This window comes from Asterias rubens, chromosome 5 (genome assembly GCF_902459465.1).
Source record: "Asterias rubens chromosome 5, eAstRub1.3, whole genome shotgun sequence".
Classification (NCBI taxonomy): Eukaryota; Metazoa; Echinodermata; class Asteroidea; order Forcipulatida; family Asteriidae; genus Asterias; species Asterias rubens.
The window spans coordinates 19,787,918-19,807,705 of record NC_047066.1 but is presented as its reverse complement, the minus strand read 5'-3'; the positions used below and the strand labels follow the sequence as shown (position 1 = coordinate 19,807,705).

Here is a 19,788-nt window from a genome sequence, read left to right as displayed (position 1 = left end):
TGATGAAGCTATAATTGCTACATTACGGAGACCGTGCCTTTTCCAGCTGCGCACCGCGTCTCTGGAATTCCTTGCCAGACGAGCTGAGGGCCACACCTGATCTTTCTACTTTCAAACACAACCTCAAGTCTCATCTGTTTAATTTGTCAGCTGACTAGCTTCCGGCGCCTTTGAATCGATCTATTCCAGATACTGCGCGCCTTATAAATTTTATGTTACTACTATTATTATTTATTCATTGCGTCGCAAAGTATGTCTTTTTATTTACCGTTTAAAAAATCAAACTGTGTAAACAAGGCTTTACACATTACCTTGGATCGGCCGAGTAGGTCTTTGAAAAGCATTTGTAACCGTTTTTTAAGAAAATGCATATGATTAGAAAGATATTTTAACAATAGAATATAATGATCCACACAAGTATTACTCGAAATTGCGTGGTTTTCCTTTTACCTTGTCGACAAACACGGCCGGCCGTTTATGGGAGTAAAAAAATAATTGACTCCCATTTAATGGCCGACCGTGTCAGTTCTTAAAGTATAAGGAAAACCACGCAATTTTGAAGCAAATGTGTGTGGATCACTGTATTCTACCTTTAAAACATCTTTCTAAACCATATATGCATTTTATAACAAACTGTTACAAACGCGGAAAAGTTTCCGTATGGCGCCACCACTTTTTCATTCGAAATAAAATAATATAGTATCTAATTTACCTGATTGATATATCCCTTTTTGTAAAAATGAGTGAAAAAGTGGTGGCGCCATACGGAAAGTTATCCCAATTAAATTATAGTATATATGTGCGTTCGTTTAGCTTACCCCTGGGTAAACCCCGGTGTGTGGCGTTTTTTTTTACAGGACAACCGTGGGTAATTATCTGCACACGTTCGTCCTGGACCAAAAAAAAAAGCCACACACCGGGGTCGACCCGGGGAAGCTAAACGAACGCACCCATTATAGACAGGTGGGGGTACGGCGTACAACAGCTTACCACTTGCTGAGTTAGACACGTCCTGCCGTGTTCAGACGCTATCACTCGGCGCTCAAAATGGCGGCAAACTTCACTGTTTGAGCTCTCCTTCAGATGCATTTCCTGATTGTATTTCCATGCATGTCCTGCATCAGTCCATAGACAAATTTTGATGATCATTGCTACCTTCTTGTGACGGATGATAAGACCTTTGATGAAGCTGAACTGTATACTGTCAGAGTTTGTCACGCCTTGGCAGACCACTTCCAACTGGCGTATGAGCCAAGAGAAAAATGGCGGTAAAAGGGTCTTGTGTGGAGATGCGTTATGGCCCCTTGTGGAATGACACGCCTTGCACCGGGGTGTTGAGATTCATGTGTAAATGACCTGAAACATTTCAAGCATACTGTGTTTAATCAAGATGAGCACAACTCGTCAAGAGTCATCGGGCAGGTTAATGAACATAGGCATGAATAAAATGTAATAATTGTACCTGTTTGTAACCTGTGGGTGGGGGACAAAATTAAGAACTCGTTATAAGTGCTGAAATTAAAGGCAATGAACACTGTTGGTTATTATAAGTGCTGAAATTAAAGGCAATGAACACTGTTGGTAATTACTCAAAATAATTATTAGCATAAAACCTTTCTTGGTAATGAGTTATGGGAAGAGGTTGATAGTATAACACAATGTAAGAAACAGCGCTCTCAAAAAAGATTCACGAATTTGATTAAAGGCACTGTGTACACGTTTGGTAAATTGTCAAAGACCCGTGTTCTCACTTGGTGTATCCCATCATAAGCATACAGTAACAAGCCTGTGAAAATTTGGGCTCAATCGGTCATCCAAGTTGCGAGAATATGATGAAAGAAAACACACCCTTGTTGGACGAATTGTTGTGCTTTCAAAGAGGAATAAAAGACTTCTAGCTAGAAGTATTTTATTATTTTGTGAGAAATTACCTCTTTCTCAAAAACTACATTATTTCAGAGGAAGTCGTAGCCCACAATGTTTTACACTATCAACAGCTCTCCAATGCTCGTCACCAAGTCAGTTTTTAAGTAAATATTTTATGTTGAGTAATTACCAAACGTGTACCTTCCCTTTAAGAGACCTCAAAATTTGAAAATAGTAAGTTGCCGGACGTTTAGACCGTAGCAACAAACATAAACATGTCACTATTTGTTTTGTTGTCATTTAGCCTTCGAGAAAGATTCTGATGGATCGAAACGTCAGGCCGCTAAATATGCTTTTCATTTATAATCAGGTCCTTTCGGTTGTTAAGCAGTTTGCAGCTTACTAGTTTCTCAAACTTTTACAAGCAATGAGTGCGTTCGATTAGCTTTCCCGGGTCGACCCAGGATGGGGATGCCAATGGATCTTAAACAATGAAATAAAAGTTTGGTTGGGAAATCCTTTTTGTATCAGTGCAAATTTTTCATGCTGAGCACATTTCTGTGCTTAGCAGCAAATTGGGCCCGGGTCGGCTCCGAGTGCCGTTCCGAATGCGCACCGCATTACGGCAGGGATCGAGCTAATCGAACGCACCTATATTTGTTGCGATCCCGTCAGGGATCGAGCTTATCGAACGCACCTATATTTGTTGGGATCCCGTCAGGGATCGAGCTAATCAAAAGCACCTATATTTGTTGCGTTACCAGCCAAAATACCATCTCACAAGTACGACTTGACTGGTACATCCCCCATCCTGCTTTATTTTGCTCTAGCAGAAGCAAAACAGGGCCTGGGGTGGGCTGGTTGTCAAACAAGGGAATTTCTTTTTGCCCAAAGATTTATCGATAGTTATCTAGAAAATAAGGGGACTTGTCTCCATTCTTTAATGGGGGTGTTCACGAAGGGTTGGTTTTTCCTTACAGCTAATTCTTCATCGTACATTCCACACATGTTTCCAAAAGTCTTCAAAGCAACGACATGTTTTATCACAATGCTATAATTTAACCGTTTATCCATATTTGTATCTTATTTGGGATCGTCCCCTCCTCTATCGCAAGAAAAGTATTTCCCTTTAAAAAATGTGCTTTGCCCTTCTCAATGGAGATATGCAAATTAGTCACGTTGGCTCGCTCCTTCGATATTAGACTGGTCCCCTGTCTTTATCATTCATGATCCTCGTAGTGTGACGTCAGGGCTACTTTGATGAGCACATTTTTCGGCGGGCGTTGACATTTCCTTGAAGACAAAATGGCTGACCGCGAAAGACTCCAATTTTTTCTCCAGTTATTCTGTATTTTATAGCCAATTCGGTTGACAAAACTACTGCAAAATGAATAAGGTGAGTTGAATATTAGTTATAGAATCTTTTGGGAGTGTTTTTGAGGTTTATATGAGGTTTCAAAACGGCAAAAATGGTGCAAACACATATATCTTAAATTGTCGGTGTGGCGGGTGGGCTTAAGTCATTGTGTGTGCAATGTGCGGTATGCTTAACTGTGCAGTGTGGCGGCAATCTTCGAAGCGCACGTGTTGATAATGCCTGAAGTTCGTCTAGGAAAAATTTCCGTATAACGCCACCACTTTTTCATTCGATATGAAATAATAATTTTTGTCAATGTGATATCCCTTTTTGTAGAAATGAGTGAAAAGGTGGTGGCGCCATTATCCCCATACACAGAAAGTTATCCCTCGTCTCTTTCCGACAATTGTTAAGCGGTGTTCGCACTAGACTTAATTTGGGCAAACTAATCTAGCCAATGAGTAGCCCAGGTTTGACTCCTCCGTTGCAGGCAACGCGACGGAGTGCAGGGTATGAAGGTCCCGAATCATTGCAAACAAAATTAAAAATCTGGTAAAAATATTTCTACCTAACTCGGGAGTCTGAACTTTTACTCATATGTTCCTTGTAGTTGGAACTCCAAGCCCGCATTATTTAAAATTGTTGAATTGTCTCCTTTGGTGTTAATATTTTCTGAAAAGAAAATTGAAATTGCATTTCCATTCCCGTGTAAACACTTTCTTGCTCTGATCACTGGCGGCCTACTAATTGCAGCCAAATTGCCTTCAACTTGCGTCAATGAAACACTAGGCAGATTGATAATAGTCAGGGAGCAATTTACACAAACTGCAGAACTTTGCGACGTCTTGTGCCAAGACTCCACGTGCTGGAAGCATATTTTTTCCCCCAGGACAAATAAGGCCACTTTTTACCATAAATTAGCGCATGCTAACCGCACCTGCACGCACTTACAACATGCGAGTGAGTACACCGTACGTAATCAGCACGTGTAAGTAGGGCCTCCGTACGACAACGTGGCACTCGCAAGATGATCGTACGTTGTAAGCACGTTGTAAGCATGTAGTACTCACATACCACGTGCGCAACGTACTATGCACGCAACCACTCACGGCCAGGCATGGCATGCGGGCCACCTACTTACACCTTGCACAAACCGTGCGAGTGATGTGCGTTGACATATTCCCTCCCTGCTCTTGCCACTCCCTCCCCATGTTTTCATAAAAAACGTGGCAGCCGTGGCCTCCCACAAAACGTACGGACAACAAACATGCACGGTGGGTTGTGACCGAGGCTTTACATGTACATTTTAAGTACGCAGTTTGAATCCTGACTGTTTTATTTACATTATGTAGGCCCTACATGTTTTAACAGTTTGGTTCTTATATCTCACACAGTTTAAACCAGCTTCAGTATGGATGGTGCTTGGTACCATACAAGTGTTTGCTGAACTGATAGAAGTACAACTGTACATGCTCATGTGGCCCTCCCCTGCAGAGTGAAGCATCCAAGCACATAGAGAAGGAACAGCGGGTTACAGCTACAACCTGTATCTGCCCGGGTGAGTCACATGCAAAACATTTTTTATTGAACTTACATGTACTTTGCAATTGTGTTTACTCTACGCATTATAGGCAAAGTCTGCCTCGATTGACGTCACGAACAGCGCCCTCTCGGGTCGGTGTCTACTCTTAAATTTGTAAATAACATAAGAACTGATTTTTTAAAACCTTAGTTAACTGTTTATTCACATTCCACTCATCAAAACACATATATAAGTGACAAAAGCTTTATTTTGAAAAAATACCACTTCCAGGTGACTTTAAAATACCACAAAATATTTGACTGATCATGCCTTGAACATAAAATGAGTATAAATAATTTTATAAATGTACAACTACTTCGCCAACTGCCTGTAAAATTTGACCCCGTATACAATGTATGTTGTGCACAACACTTAAGGGCCGGGTGTGATCGACGTGCGACACACTATACGTGATTGAGATGGCACTATTTGTAATGATTCAACTTGTCTAGCTCCAACTCATTGCTTGACTCTGTATAATTTAGGATTCTAGGTCCAAGTCCATGTCATCATTGCTTGTTATTGAAAAAAACAATTTCAGTTTTTTAAAGTCCAAACATTCAATTGTTAATGATTGAAGTATTTTGGAAGATTAGGAGGGTCTTGAAGTTCAAGGGACTTTTCATTATTTGTTGTGCTAACTGTTTGTTTTGTTTAACTGTGAATCCTTGTTTTGTCAGGATAAGGAAATAAACTTTCCCTTGAAAGTAACTGACCCCAAGTAGTGTTTTTATTCTTTGTCAATGAGTCAAGTCAACCAATGAGTTGAGACATCCCATTAGTTCCCGTGTTCCGCTCTAACTTGACCATCGCCCCAATGACTGGTCCCAGCTCAAGTTTTATGGATGGGGTAGTAGGGGGCCTACCCAAGGAACTGTAGTTGAGAACACAGTACCATAAGAGCCAATGACTGGTCCCAGCTCAAGTTTTATGGATAGGGTAGTAGGGGGCCTACCCAAGGAACTGTAGTTGAGATCACAGTACCATAAGAGCCAATGACTGGTCCCAGCTCAAGTTTTATGGATGGGGTAGTAGGGGGCTTACCCAAGGAACTGTAGTTGAGATCACAGTACCATAAGAGCCAATGACTGGTCCCAGCTCAAGTTTTATGGATGGGGTAGTAGGAGGCCTACCCAAGGAACTGTAGTTGAGAACACAGTACCATAAGAGCCAATGACTGGTCCCAGCTCAAGTTTTATGGATGGGGTAGTAGGAGGCCTACCCAAGGAACTGTAGTTGAGAACACAGAACCATAAGAGCCACAGTCTCCCAATGTTCTCAGTACAAATAATAAAGCAGTTTGTTAAAAAGGCACCACTATTGGTATTTACTCACGAGCAAATGGAGAGCTGTTGATAGTAGAGACCATTGTGAGTTTTTGATAGGTAAAGTTTTCACTCAAATAATAAAAGACTTGATGAAGCCATTTATTATGCATCTGATGAAAGCACACAAATTTGTACAAATGTGTTTTTTTTTTCATATTCTCTTGCAGCTTTGATGACCAATTGAGTCCAAATGTTCACAGATTTGTGATTGATTTTATGCATATAAAATGTTGGAATACACCAAGTGAGAATGCAGGTCATTATAAATATGACAATCATCAAAGGTGTCCAGTGCCTTTTATCGCTTATGTTAGGCCAAGATTGAATTAAAAAATCCTAGTTCCCTTTATTTACGCCGATCGCTTCACCAAAAGCGTGTGTCTGAAGAGCCATTCAGGAATCAATGCATTAAATTTGCTAAGCATGAAATTTCTTCCTTGATAAAAACAAGATTTCCAAAAATATTTCCATGTGATTTTCAGGAAAAGCAAACAACAGCTGAATATCAGTAACAAATTGGGTTGGTAATCCTGTTTTTATCCATCAAGAAGTTTCATGCTAAGCATATTTTTGCGCTTAGCAGCTCGATGAAATTGCAGCCCTGTGCTCTTGTATGAAGGACTTATGTTACATGTATTTGTAACACTGACTTTGAGTTTCCAATATTCTTTTTCAAACCAAGCAACCAGACAAGACAATTTGAAGAGTGGACTCATTTGCCTGAAGATGAAGTCAGTTTTTATTCAGTTTCAATTGATTTTTTTGCCTGAATTGTGTTTTTATAGTCAAGAGAATGTCTTAAAAGGAATTAAACCAGAATCCATTCTCATAGTTGCAGAGTTACATGCTTAATATTGCTTAACAATTTTCTGCTAGAGATGAGCATTAAACCAACCAGTTGCAAATGGTACACATGTGATGCAGTAATTTTGTTGGTAACCTATGGTAAGCATAATGTTGTTGTGCTAAGCATATTTTATGCTTACTTGAAGCAGCTCTATGATATGGGGTTCCATATGACATTGTTAGTTTTTTAACAAATTGCTTCTTATATGGAAAAGTTTGCGGTAACACCATGTAATGACTATCTCTAAATGAGTTGGGGTGGTTCTGAAAAAAACCGTTGGTTTCAACTCGACGTTTCAAACAGTATGCTCTGATTGTCTTCTAAAGAAAGAAAACTGCTTCTTGTTATAAATTCATTTTACTTTAAAGAGACTCCGGCAGTGCTCATTGTTTGTCTTGATTTGTCTGTACTGCAGTGGTCATTATGGAAATAAATGTTATAATTATTTAAATTGAATCACTGTGTTTGACTGTTACATTGAGGGAGCAATTCCTTAGCCACCAACTGCAGCTGGTGGAAGAAGGGTGGAAGTTTTAGAACGAGAAGGTATAGGACTGCTAGCATTCACCTGGAGTGAACCTAAGCCACTGATAATGCTGAGAGTGATGCAAGGGATGGATGGAAATGATGATGATCCCACCAGAGGGCTGAAGTACAACTGTTCAGACCTGGATGAGATCTGAAGGACTATCTAATGACAACATGTGTGAACACAATCACTCTCCAGAAAGGAACGCAGCCACAGCCAAAGGCGCTATCATCTGCAGGACCTGAAGATACGGAACAGGATGGAAACACCCACCAGACCTCTTTGAGCTTGGGTCTTTCACAGCCACAGGATGTGAGATCCAACCAGAAAGAAACACATCCAGCTCCCAGGGAGCGAGCTCTGCAGAGATATGAGGCTACTCAAGTTGAAGAAGTCCTGACATGTTTTGTTTGAGCGACTTACACATCAAGGACAATCTAAGGACATTCTGACATTGTATTGTAGAGAGCAAGATGTGATGTCTGATTCTTGTCCTGGATGCCAAAATGAACAGCTGTTTTTAAGGGGAAGGTAGTTTAGTGTTCAAGTTTTTGAGTCATTGCATGGCGAGGTATCAATGTATATTCGGTTTGCGGTAACACCATGTGTACAATATATTTGAGTGTAGATTTTGCTCTTTGAAAACTTGCTTTTTATTCTACTTAAAGACAGTGGACACTAATGGTAATTGTCGAAGACCAGTCTTCTGACTTTGTGTATCTCAACATATATGCATAAAATATAAAACCTGTGAAAATTTGAGCTCAATTGGTCGTTGAAGTTGCAAGATAATAATGAAAGAAAAACCACCCTTGTCACACGAAGTTCTGTGCGTTCAGATGGTTGATTTCGAGACCTCAATGTCTAAGTCTGAGGTCTCGACATCAAATTCATTGAAAATTTTACTTCTTTCTCGAAAACTATGGCATTGTAGAGGGAGCCGTTTCTCACCATGTTTTATTCCATCAACCTCTCCCCATTACTCGTCACTAAGAATGTTTTATGCTAATAATTACCAATAGTGTCCACTGCCTTTAAATGGTGACTAGAGCAAGCTAGTTGCAGGTTTGAGATCATTTAAGAATTAAGGTTGTTTTATGTTGTGCTTTTTTCAAACACTGATGTGTAGTATCTACTGAATTTTCGACCTTGTGCTGTTTAGAAAGGGCATAACTTCATGGCTCTACTTTATTTTTACTGTTTAGTAAAACAAAAAACAGCACTCAGGAAAGCAAAGAGACACTGACTTCATGTAGGCCTAAGTAAATAAAGACAAGAAGTACAAAATGCCACAGCAGGCAAAGCCATTAATTGGTCCACATTTCTTAGTTGACATGCCTTCAGGACGTCTCCTGTTTCAAGAAGGTTGTTACCAAAAATTGCTCTTAATTTTATTCCAAGTATGATGAGGTTAAAAACATGATTTATTTTCAGTATTTTTGAAAGACATTGTTTTGTTAGTTACCTTGCAGGCTGTCATCCATCAGTGTAGTCATGGTGTGGTGATTGCAACGCTGGAGCTGACGTCTCAGCAACAGATGTACCCCTCCCCTGATCCTACCATCCCATGACAGAGAAGTAATATGAAGGTTTGAATTAATGCATTCTTTGTATCACCTAAGCGGGAACCATCCTGCTTAAGTCAAAATACAGGGTTGGGCTTTGCTGGGGAAGAAATATTTCCTTCTTGGAAAGATGGGCATGCCTTTGGCTAGATGGCATCCATCCAACAGTTCAGTGTACTTTTATCATGCTCTTTAGTAACTTTTCTCTTTCAGATGGCTGCCCATGATGTCCACCATATCTAGTTCTGGCAAGGTGAAGTAGGCGAACTATCCGATGTCCTAAAAGGACATAGTCACCAGAAACATGGACAGGAATCTTGACTTCTTCTTTAGTGGAGTGCTGATATTCTGATGACTGTCTGACACTTGAAGCTGAGACATAGTGTTGAGGAACACTCCTCTGAGAGTATGCTGATGAGATACACTGTACAATGCAGATCATGGTGAGTTAAAACATTAATATTGTTTGCTCATGTTTGGCTTATCATCATTTTCAACTTGTCTTTAAAAGACAAAAGTGCTTTTCACACGACAGCAGTTTAACTGAGGTCCCTTCCTTAAATTTAGCTTGGTTGTAAAATATAGTTTGACAATTTTAAAAGAGACCCTTGACAGCACTACAGTATTGTTTTTCTCACTCTAGGTACAATTTGTATTATTGTTACAACCTTAATGCTACAATTTAGCAATGGATACTTGCTAAGTTGCTCTTGTGTGAAAGGGGCTAAAGATCCGCCACAGTGGGGGACATGCCAATAGGGCAACGGTTAAGTTTAATCCAATAGCTTGGTGTTGCTATCTTGACACCAGTAAAACTAGCTTCTTACAACCATAAAACCCGTTTAAATTACCCTTACAACAATGTGTATTAAGTAAATTGTGAATACTCAGTACTTTCCCAAGTTTTGTGAACAAAAGTCATCGGTGAATCTCTCCGGTGGGATTAAAACACAAGACCTCTGCATTGCTAGAGCAGATGTCACTGTAAGGGTTAAAACCAACATTTTTAGTTATTCGTAACCCCTGGTGCAAAAAACAACATCTATTGAAACAAATTTAGGAGCCTTGTTATTACACACTAACCAATGGGTTAGCTCAAATTTATGCAGGCTTTTTTTTACCTGTAATATTTTGCATTTAGTAGATGGTTGTTTTCAAGTCTTGAAAATTGATCATGTTGTGTGGTGTTCCTCTAACCATTCAATTTTGTTGCTGTTTTGTTGTTTATTATTTGTGAATTGTTGACACTAGAAACTGGTTAACAGGGCGAACCCCTTCTCTTGTCCATAAGTGCACTGGGTTCTTGATGTATGATAGGCACTGAACTTTTGACCTTGTAGTTTTCAGAGAGGGTCCAACTTCATGGCTCTACTTGCTGGTTAGTAAAAAAAAAAAAAGAGACTTCATGTAAGCATAATTTTCCAGAAAGTAGTTTTTGTTGTGCATGTGTACACTGATTTGAATTTGTTGATGACATAATTAGTGCAGTTATTTGACACTGTATGTAGAGAATGAAGACATGAAGCACACATTCTACAGTAAGCCATTAATTGGTCTACATTACTAAGTTGATGCTTGCAGTCCCTTTTTCTGAAGGGTTGTTACCACCCATCATTCATGATGGGGTAAAAAAAACAAATTATTTTCAGTATTTTAGAGACATTGTTTTGTTAGTTACCTTGCAGGCTGTCATCCCTCAGTGTAGTCATGGTGTTGTGAATGCAACGCTGGAGCTGTCGTCTCAGCAAAAGATGTACCCTCCCCTGATCCTACCATCCCATGACAGAGAAGTAATATAAAGGTTTGAATTAAATTCAGAAATAGAATTAGCTGTTGTTAACAACTTACCAACCAAAAGGACCAATCGCATATGCAAAAAAATAGTGGATGGCTTGACGTTTCAACCCTAGTAGAATCTTTGCTTCAAGAAAGACTCTGCTCGGGTCGAAACGTCAGGCCATAAACTAATTTTGCAAGGTTTGAATTAATGCATTCTTTCAATTGCCCGAAAGAGTACTATCCACTTAAAGTCAAAATACAGGATTGTTCTTTGCTTTGGTAGAAATCTTTCTAGCCGCAGAAGATCGGTAAGCCATGCACAAGTGTGGCTTCCATCCTTTATGATATCCCGCTCTATAGTATTGTTCTCTTTCAGATGGCTCCCAAGGATGTTCACCGTATCTTGTTCTGGCTAGAGAAAGTAGATAAACCCATCCATACAGTTGAGATGTCTTCCCACTCGGATGGAATTGGTCACCAGAGCACGGACAGGAATATTGACTTCTTCTTTGTGGAGGATGTTCACCATATCTTGTTCTGGCTAGAGAAAGTAGATGGACCATCCATACAGTTGAGATGTATTCCCACTCGGATGGAATTGGTCACCAGAGCACGGACAGGAATATTGACTTCTTCTTTGTGGAGGATGTCCACCATATCTTGTTCTGGCTAGAGAAAGTAGATGGACCATCCATACAGTTGAGATGTATTCCCACTCGGATGGAATTGGTCACCAGAGCACGGACAGGAATATTGACTTCTTCTTTGTGGAGGATGTCCACCATATCTTGTTCTGGCTAGAGAAAGTAGATGGACCATCCATACAGTTGAGATGTATTCCCACTCGGATGGAATTGGTCACCAGAGCACGGACAGGACTATTGACTTCTTCTTTGTGGAGGATGTCCACCATATCTTGTTCTGGCTAGAGAAAGTAGATGGACCATCCATACAGTTGAGATGTATTCCCACTCTGATGGAATTTGTCACCATCACAGGAGCATGGACAGGAACTTTGACTTCTTCTTTGTGGAGGATGTGCACCATATCTTGTTCTGGCTAGGGGAGGTAGATGAACCATTCATACAGTAGAGATGTCTTCCCACTCTGATGTAATTGGTCACCAGGAGCCTGGACAGGAATATTGACTTCTTCTTTGTGGAGTCCAAACAATCACAGGTGACTGTCTTCCACTTGAATCTTTTTTTGGCCGAAACATAATGGAGCAGTTCCCAGAGGTAAGACACTTTCTTAAAAGTACTGGGGTAATACATTGTAGGCATGAGATTGTTGCTGATTGTTCCAGATTGTTCCATCAGTCTCCTAACGACAGACGAAGTCTGAAACATTGAGCCCTTCGGTTATCTTCAGAACCACTCTCACTCAAAAGAGATTTGTCACCGCAAATTTGCTCACGTCTATTGTTGCTGTCTTGATAACTATTCTCTTGATAGACAGTTTTTTTTTTTTAATCTTTGCTTCTTGTCAAGGAGAGCTGCATTATTTGTGGTTCAAAATATTCTTTTCACTTCCAGCTAGCAGGGACAATCTTGGTAGCCAGCCAACTCCATATTCAAGATGACCCAACTAATTGAGTGATCTATAAGACAGGGACAGTATGCTGATGAGATAGAATTATTGCAAGTAAAAATCTAATAAAATTTGCTGTTAAAGTAGTGGTTAATCAATATAACAGCTTCAGCCATTGTGTTGCTGTTTTCATTTTTTTTTTTTTTTTCTCAATTTGTGAAAATATTGACAGAACAAGCAGTCTATCTGCAATCAAACTGTTTATAATGGCAACAAGTAAAGTTGTATAAACTCTACCATGAGTTTAATAAAGGGTTCATCTAAAAAAACAAAGTTTGCCTGAATTTATTTGCTTTTTGTCAAAAGAGTCCGTACGTGTGTCTAATGGTAAGGGACATTTTAAAAAGATTGTTTATCTGCACAAAAGCCATTACACGCTCAATGCTGTCTGAGTTTGAACATATTTTTTTCTTTGGTAGTTGTCAAAGACTAGTCTTCTCAGTTGAAAAAGCTCAACATATGCATAAAATAACAAACCTATGAGATCAATCGGTCGTTGGAATTTGCGAGATATTAATAAAAGAAAAAAATACCTTGATTTTGAGACCTCAAATTCTACATCTGAGGTCTCGAAATCAAATTTGTGGAAAATTCCTTCTTTCTCAAAAACTACATAACTTCAGAGGGAGCCGTTTCTAACAATGTTTTATATTATCAACCTCTCCCCATTACTCGTTACCAAGAAACGTTTTATGCTATTAAATATTTTGAGTAGTAGTGTCCACTGCCTTTAAGCATTTATTGTTGCAAATTGTTTGGTTTGTTTTTGTTGCAGCAATGTTTGGCATCTCCAAAGACATCTATCCATCACCAAGTAGAGGTCCAAGACCAGCCTTAGATAGAGGATCTGCAGTCTCCAGTTAAAGGTGAATCCCCCAAGGTACTTTGAGTAATTACTTCTGGTCTAACATTGCGGTCTGTAATAATAACTGCTGCTCTAGTTTGAACAATTCAACTAAAGAAAGTTCCATGTATGACAATCGTTTCAGAGTTGAATGTCTGATTTTCTTATAAAGCTTTGTAGTGAATGTTCGAACTGCCTATAGCTACCGAGCAACCTCGGTAGTCTAGTTGGTAATTAGACACTGCTCTAGAATTGCAAGGGTCGTGGGTTCGAATCCCACCCGAGTAACATGCCTGTGATATTTTTTTCACAGGACTCGGGAAAGTACTGAGTATACAGTGCTAACACACATTGGTGTTTGGGTATAAATAAAAAACAAGTTAATATTTTTTGATTCCCGAGGCAAATTTATCATCTCTTAGATTGACTAGTTCTGTTGTGGGGTTTAATGTAGGTGTTTTCTATATTGCTCGGTTATGGTTTTTTCGTTGGGGTTTGGAAGATTTTTGAAAAGCACTTCAAATGCCACTTGCAGATTAGTTTCTTACTGATAACCCATTTATAAACCATAATGTGGCTGCTGTAATGTTTTTCTTAATTTATTTTTGAATAATTGAATGTATTAAACAACTGAAGGTAAAAGCAGGTCATCTGAAAGCTAGCTGACAAATAAAAAGAGTTCATGTTGGCTCTACTTCATAAGAGAATTGTTTCAGGCATTTGCCCCCTCCCCCCAACACCACCAAATTCAATTTGCTTGTTTGATAGTATTCCTGTTGTGCATGGTTCCTCCAGCTTTTTTTTTTTGCTTTGTTCAATGTTTTGTTGCTGCAAATTGTTTGATTTGTTTTGTTGCAGAAAGGCTCATCATCTCCAAAGACATCTACCCATCAACAAGTACATTGTGCGTCCAAGACCAACCTCAGAAGTAGGAGCTGCACTCTCCAGAAAAGGTGAATTCCCTAACAGTGAACTAAATATTAAGACCTGTTTAGAATAAAGCTGTACCAGGGTCTCATTGTAGCATTACAATTCATTCAAGGATGTGTAAATGTTGTACAGGGGGCATGGATGGCTACAGTGCGTAAAGTGCGCGCCCTTTTCCATCACCCTGGTTTGATACCCGGCTAAGGCAATATGTGAATTGAGTTGTTCGTTGGTTCGCCGCTGTGCCACAAGGGTTTTCCAGACCATCCGGTTCTCCTCCCTCGGGAAAATGTGGCTGGCTTCCAAGTGCAGCCTACTTCTTGGACACTTTCTTGCAGCGTCCTTCGCAAATCAGCTCTGAGCTGTGAGTAAGGATGAATTGCCTCCCAAACTATTTGTTTGGTTGTTTTATTGTTTGACAGTCATTTCAGAGCTAACAAGCTTGGTTTCTGTTGGATTTGAACGATTTTGGGAAGGTACCTCAGCGAGCTTCATGTTAAACCAAAAGATAAAGAAACATTCCTAACTGTTGGTAATTTAAGTTGTCTTCACTTTCTTTTAATTGATTGATAGAGAAAAAAATTGAAGGAATAAGCAAACTACGTGAAAGCTCCCTGATTAATGAATAAAATTCATATCAGCACTACTCTGTCAGAGAAATGTTTTCAGGCAGTTGCCCACCCCCCACCCCCCCCCCAAAAAAAAAAACTCTGAATTAGTGTTGCTTGTTTTGATTTTCAACATCCTATTTCTGTGAGTCATTTGTTCCTCCATTTATCCCCACTATGCAAAGCTTCAAACAACTCTAAATGTTTAAAGCTGTTTTCAATGTTTTGTTGCTGCAAACTGTTTGGTTTATTTGTGTTGCAGAAAGTCTCACCATCTCCAAAGACATCTACCCATCCACAGGTCGATGACCAAGACCGGCCTTCGAGGAGCTACATTCCTAAAATATATGTTTTATATGTTTTTGTTCTGGTCCTAATAAACAGAGCAAATAGTAATTGGCCGCATTTTTGGTTGCTGTATTGGGTTAACCAGAAGTAAATATGATTAATTATTATTGCAGTTTTCCAAATTATTGAAAGATGTTTATATAACTCTGGCAAGCAAAGTTGATATAGGTTCAGTGGTGGGCTATTTCTGTAGGGGTTTGCAATTCTTAACTGTTGCTATAAACTTAAATTGTAAACATTATTTACTAGATTAGATTTTATTTTGACAGTCATTGTTAAACTATCATGTTGCTGCTTGGAATGCTTTTCATCAGTTATTCTTGAAAATATTAAACAACTAAAGGTAAAAGCAAGTTATCTGAAAGCTCACTGATATATAAACAAAGTTCTATCAGCAATACTTCATAAGAGAACTGTTTCAGACATTTGAACCCCCCTTCCAAGAACTATTTCAGACAATTGAACCCCCCTTCCAATTACTATTACATCCAGCTATTTTGTCACACAACTCAGAAGTATACAGTGCTAATCTGTGCATCGGTAAAACCATACAATTACTATTTTGTTGCTGTTTTCAATTATTTGTTGCTGCAAATTGTTTGATTTGTTTTTTTGTTGTTGCAGACAGGCTCATCATCTACAAAGACATCTACCCATCAGCAAGTAGATCTCCAAGACCAGCCTTTGATACAGGAGCTGCACTCTCAAGTCGAAGGTGAATTTCTCACAACAATACTTTTATTACCTACTTCTGATCCTGTTGGAGCTCTTTAGTAATTGTTCAGAATTTCGTTGCTGTGTTGGGTTAACCAAATTATTCAATATTTCCCCTTCCATTGTTTATTAATAAAAGTGTCAATGTAAATGCTTTAATGTTAAATCATAGTTTGAAACTCGAAATGTTGCATATCATTTGATTTTGTTTGTGTTCAGTCTGGCTGATTATCTCCAACTACATCTACCCTGTAATGAGCAGATGTCCAAGACCAACCTAAGCCGTCGGAGTCTCTTGACGGTTGCTACACCAGGATGCTGCATATGGCCCTAAACATCTCCTGGCAGGACCTTATGAGAAAGTGGAACCTCTATGCTGGCGCAAGACTACAGGAGAGATCTGCGAACACCGACTCAAGTTTGCTGGGCACTGTGTTCATCCCCTCTGAACTTGTTGCTTGCCCAACCATCCTCTTGGAGACCACTCATCAAGGCAAGGCTTCTTGTAGGAGAAGATGTCATTCATAGACACCCTGAAACAAGACACCAGCTTTGCCAGCGCTGAGGAACTAAACTCTCCTGCATGCTGGATCAACACATCTGGACAAAAATTCCAAGGTGAATTTCTAACAACAAAACTTCTAATATTTACTTCTGGTCTTAAACAGAGCAGTCTAGCAGTGTGCATAATTGTTGTTGCCGGGTTGGGTTAACCAAAAACAAATGTGAGTCATTTTCTTGCATCAAATTATCAGTCATTTCCCTGTAGCCTTACAGCCATTTCGCAGTTGACAGACTGCGTTGTGTACTCTGCTTTTAAAGTGCTTTTATAGTAAGCTTTATATGGAACATAAAGATCAAGGCAAGTTCATAGATTTTTATTTGGGAAGAGAGATATAGAGCAATGATGAATACAGTTCATACAGCACCAATCCCCAAGAGAACTGTTTCAGGCAATTGACATTTCCAAGTTTTACTGTTGTATATTTGGATTGCAGCAATCCGAATGGTATGTATGCTTGAGTTCCTAGAAACCAGTTGTTGTTGACTCGAGTCAGTGACTTGGACTCAAATTTTGTTGACTTGTGACTTGACTTGACTTGGACAAAAATGACTTGCGACTTGACTTGACTTGCGCAAAAATTACTTGAGAGTTTAGAATTGACTTGAATATACAGTTTGCAAATTATCTTCATGAAAAACCAAGTCGCTTCCGCACACGATGTTGTTTGTTATTATGCCCAGTCACAGTACATAAAACAGGCACATGATTGATTCCACCGACTGGCCACACTTTGGTCCATGTCTGGTTTTCACATCCATATGCAGGTGTACGTCCAGTATGTACTGGACGGTCTGCAATCGGACTACTGTCACCTGACTTTCCACACACACACACGCACACAGATTGTTGTGTGCTGACTTGTTGATGATGTTTTTAGTTTTTCACAACTGTACTGATGGCAATTAAAAACAAAAATGCAAAAATTGCAAAAGCTTTGGTCTTATCAGTGAAGATACATCGCTACATAAAACAAAAATTACTTGTGTCTCTGCATGGTCATTAATTAAGTATATTTTCCCCCCTTATTTTATTAAACTATACATTTATTTTTCCTTATTGAATAACACATCGCAAGTGGTTCCCATGGGGTAAAACAAAGGTAGTTGATGAAAAGATTTGATTTTACTTGAGTTTGTCACAACTTAATGAGAGTGGACTTATTTTGGGACATTATTTGGCGTGTGACTTATCTTGACTTGCAAAAATTTGACTTGTGACTTGACTTAACTTGACTTGGGAAATAATCACTTGAATTGACTTGAGAAAAAAGTCTTGATTACAACATTATTTGAAAACATTTGTTGCTTACAATTTTGAGTTTTTTGTTGTTGTTTTTCACTCATTTTTTATTAAAAGTTTTTTTTTTCACAAATCTAGACTTGGAAGCAAGCTTTCTGTACTTTGACTGTTTTGATGATGGGTAATGTTTTTTAACATCAACTGTTACAAACTGTGTCTTTTGTTTGTTTGTGATGCAGCTTAACATCTTCAAAGCTCTCTGACTACAAGTAGATCTCCATCCAAGACCAGCCGATGATGAAGGAGCTACACTCTCCAGTTAAAGGCGAGTTCATAACAAGATTACTTTTAATATTTACCCCAGTCTCGAATGGAGCTCTGTAATAATTATGCAGAATGCATGTTGTTACTCTTGTTTAAAGGCATTTTACATGTCTGGGCCTAGCGTCCTGCCTCGTTGGACTCAATTTTTGTAGTTTACGAAATATGGGTTCCAATCCTGAATCCTGGTTAGTCGCAACAATGTGTCCTTGAACGTGGCACTTTGCCTAATTGCTTCTCCAACCAGGAGTACAAATGGGTTTTCCCTGTGTTTGCCAATTTTGAATAACTGTCCTTTCTGGGCAACAGGCTTTTAGTGGTTTGTCAGTAATAATTTGATGCAGGTTCACTGTCGTTTCTTGAGCAACATTCCTCTGGTGCTATGTCACTGGTTGCCAATGTCGATTCACTGTAGTTTCTTAAGCAACTGGCTTTTATACATGTCACTGGTTGCCATGTCGGTTCACTTTCGTTTCTTGAGCGACAGGCCTCTGGTGCTAGTTGCCAATATCGGTTAACTGTTATTTGTTGAGCGACAGGCCTCTGGTGGTATGCCATTGGTTTCCAATGTCGTTCACTTTCGTTTCTTGGCTGCCATTCCTCTGGTGCTCTAGTCACTGATTGCCAATGTCAATTCACTGCCGTTTTATTGAGCGATAAGCCTTTGGTGATATGATGACGGTTCACTTTTGGTCCTTGAGCGACAATTATCCGATGCTAAGTCACTGATTGCCAATGTCGCTTCACTGTCGTTTCTTGAGCGATATGCCTTTGGTGCTATGCAATTGGTTGCCGATGTCGGTTCACTGTCGTTTCTTGAGCGATATTCCTCTGGTGCTAGTCACTAGTGTGATGTCGATTTACTGTAGTTTTTTTTAGTAACCAGTAACAGGCCTTTGGAATTGTGCTATCTGTTTCTGATGTCGGTTTACTGTCGTTTCTTGAATGCAAGGCAAGGCCTCTTGTGCTAGTCACTTGTCGCCTGTGACAGTTCACTGTCGTTTTCATAAACGGTGGGCCTCTGGTGCTAGTCACTGGTTGCTGATGTCGGTTAACTGTCGTTTTCTGAGCAACAGGCCTTTGGTGCTTTGCCATTGGTTTCCGATGTCGGTTTACTTTCGTTCCTTGAACGACAATTCTCCGGTGCTGGTCATAGATTGCCAATGTCGTTCATTACCGTTTGTTGAGCGACAGACCTTTGGTGGTATGCCATTGGTGGTATGCCATTGGTTTCTGATGTCGGTTCACTTTTGTTTCTTGAGCAACAGGCCTATATGGTGCTAGTCACTGGTTGCCAATGTCAATTCACTGTCATTTCTTTGAGCAACATGCCTCTGGTGCTAGTCACCTGTTGCTGATGTCTGTTCACTGTGTTTCTTGAGCGAGAGACCTTTAGTGTTATACCTTAGGTTTCTGATGTCGGTTTACTTTCGTTCCTTGAGCGACATTTCTCTGGTGCTAGTCACTGGTTGCCGATGTCGGTTCATTGTCCATTTTTGAGCGACAGGCCTTTGGTACTATGCCATTGGTTTCCAATGTCGGTTTACTTTCGTTCCTTGAGCAACATTTTTCTGGTGCTAGTCACTGGTTGCCGATGTCGGTTCATTGTCGTTTCTTGAGTGACAGGCCTTTGGTTCGAGCCATTGGTTTCCGATGTCGGTTTACTTTCGTTCCTTGAGAGACATTTCTCTGGTGCTAGTCACTGGTTGCCGATGTCGGTTCATTGTTGTTTCTTGAGCGACAGTCCTTTGGTGCTATGCCATTGGTTTCCGATGTCGG

The 19,788-nt window shown here is 39.7% G+C and overlaps 3 long non-coding RNA genes across 4 annotated transcripts; all 3 read left to right on the top strand.

Annotated features, from left to right (window-relative positions):
* Nucleotides 1-3,221: 3,221 nt before the first annotated feature.
* LOC117290840 lies at nt 3,222-10,869 on the top strand. 2 transcript variants are annotated; one of them, XR_004519087.1, is made up of 4 exons: nt 3,222-3,262; nt 4,618-4,781; nt 9,288-9,517; nt 10,749-10,869. It is a non-coding gene; the product is annotated as an uncharacterized LOC117290840 (long non-coding RNA). The 2 variants fall into 2 exon arrangements; XR_004519088.1 differs by lacking the exons at nt 3,222-3,262; nt 4,618-4,781 and adding an exon at nt 9,053-9,098.
* A 1,529-nt stretch (nt 10,870-12,398) lies between these two features.
* LOC117289916 lies at nt 12,399-14,205 on the top strand. Its single transcript, XR_004518997.1, has 3 exons — nt 12,399-12,497; nt 13,219-13,323; nt 14,146-14,205. It is a non-coding gene; the product is annotated as an uncharacterized LOC117289916 (long non-coding RNA).
* Nucleotides 14,206-15,699: 1,494 nt separating this feature from the next.
* Nucleotides 15,700-18,005, top strand: LOC117290726. Its single transcript, XR_004519064.1, has 3 exons — nt 15,700-15,885; nt 16,104-16,502; nt 17,928-18,005. It is a non-coding gene; the product is annotated as an uncharacterized LOC117290726 (long non-coding RNA).
* The last annotated feature ends 1,783 nt before the right edge of the window (nt 18,006-19,788 follow it).